The sequence below is a fragment of the Mus caroli genome, chromosome 11, assembly GCF_900094665.2.
Source record: "Mus caroli chromosome 11, CAROLI_EIJ_v1.1, whole genome shotgun sequence".
NCBI classification, from domain to species: Eukaryota; Metazoa; Chordata; class Mammalia; order Rodentia; family Muridae; genus Mus; species Mus caroli.
This window is the reverse complement of record NC_034580.1, coordinates 80,158,532-80,160,357: the sequence shown is the minus strand read 5'-3', so window position 1 is coordinate 80,160,357 and position 1,826 is coordinate 80,158,532. Positions and strand designations below refer to the sequence as shown.

Sequence of the window (1,826 nt, the reverse complement as noted above, 5' to 3'; positions counted from 1 at the left end):
TTTTTTTTTTCGAGACAGGGTTTCTCTGTGTAGTCCTGGCTGTCCTGGAACTCACTTTGTAGACCAGGCTGGCCTGGAACTCAGAAATCCGCCTGCCTCTGCCTCTGGGAGTGCTGGGAACAAAGGCGTGCGCCACCACGCCCAGCTGCTTTGGTTCTTTTAAGAATGCTGGGGGGTTGCCCTGGCCTTTTGGGGTTCAGAAGTGAGTTGGGACACGGTGTTGGACAGAAAGCCAAAAGACTGATGGTCTCTGGCTTTGTAACTAACTGTACTGGATGCTAGTTGCTGATGGCTTCTGGAGACTACACTCTCTTGTTTATTCTATGGCTGAAAATTGCTGGCAACTGTTCTCTTTATCTCCCTGTACTTTATAAATCTCTGTGCTTTATTGAACCCTGGAGACTTAACTCTTTCTTACTGTTTTTTGCTAAAAACTTAACTGTGCTAAGAACTTAGCTCTTTATTACTGTCTGGACTTAAGTGCTAAATTCTGGTGAATTAACACATGCTGTTTTGCATCTGATAATTAAGTAAAAGGATTTATTGCTAGAGCTCCTTTCTCTGGTGAGGAGCCCCTCTCTGGCCAGGGGAGAGGCTCAGATTTCATCTCTGACCCAGAGAGAAAAGAGGAAAGGAGTCACTCACACAACCACACACACTGGGACAAGTGGAAAATGGCTGCACCACCTCCTTCCTTTATTGCTTTCAGCCTTTGTATAGCTTAAAAAGTTCTCTGTGTAAGAAAGAATTATCTCATAGATAAAATGCTAAAAGGGGAGTAACAAGATTATCAATATTAATAGTTCAGTGTTTCGTACTATAAAGTTGTAAGTCCAGAGCAAGTTTTCCCATGGGCTTGCCTAGGTGCGCACACCCGTGGCTTCACCGTGGACCTGAATGTTTTCCTGGAGAACGAGTCTGTCCCAAGGCTCCATCTCTTTTCAGTGTAATTGTGAAGGCTTGTTGCATTTCTTATTATTCAGCATTTACTTACTGTTATGAGGAGTGGGCACATTTTATTCTTGATTCTGACTTTAAATGTAAATCTTTCTAGAAAAACAACTAAAACTTTCTTCCTAAAATTATTTGAATCAAATAAAAAATTCTATAAAATCATTAATTCATCTAAATAGCATAGTTCATGAAAGGTCATCTTTCCGTTGATCTGCAGGAAGTGTACTCAATAGGGTGTGCTATTGCCCAGGAATTCCTAGGCTATGTAATAGTGGCAGGAAAGGCATATCAGCTACAAGAAGCAATCCTGGGGTGAAGTCTCTTGGGGTCTTGATTCTCTCAGCTCACCCATCAAAGTCCATGCAAAGAAGGTGGGCCACCTCTAGGAAGGTCACCTGCTAGCTCACCTTTCCTAGCTGGCTCCTCCTCTGTTACTGTTGCTAATCTCACTGTGTGTGTATGCACAGGCCAGAGTGTAAAACCCTGTGTGACCCACCCACCAGTCTCTCTGCCTTGTTCTGTGCTAGAGTTTTAGGTATATATAGGACCACACTTAGCTTTAAGTGGGTGCTGAGATATGCTTTGCACAGCAATCACTGTATCTTCTCTGCAGCTCATATTTCCTTTGTTTACCTGTATATTGAAGTTTAATTTGTGAATACAGTAATCTTTCTGATGTCCAAGGCAGCTTGATTCCAGGACCTGTTTCTCAAATGGCATAATACATATAACTGTTTCTGCCTCCCGAGTGCTGAGATTAAAGGTGTGCATTAGGTTCTGATGGTTGGTTGTACAGTCTCCCCCCCCCAGACAGGGATTCTCTGTGTAGCCCTGGCTGTCCTGGAACTCACTTTGTAGACCAGGCTGGCCTC

At 43.4% G+C, this 1,826-nt stretch overlaps 1 protein-coding gene across 1 annotated transcript in view; it reads left to right on the top strand.

Annotated features, from left to right (window-relative positions):
- Znhit3 (zinc finger HIT-type containing 3) overlaps nucleotides 1-1,826 on the top strand; it is a 7,582-nt gene that overhangs the window by 4,814 nt on the left and 942 nt on the right. The window lies entirely within an intron of this gene.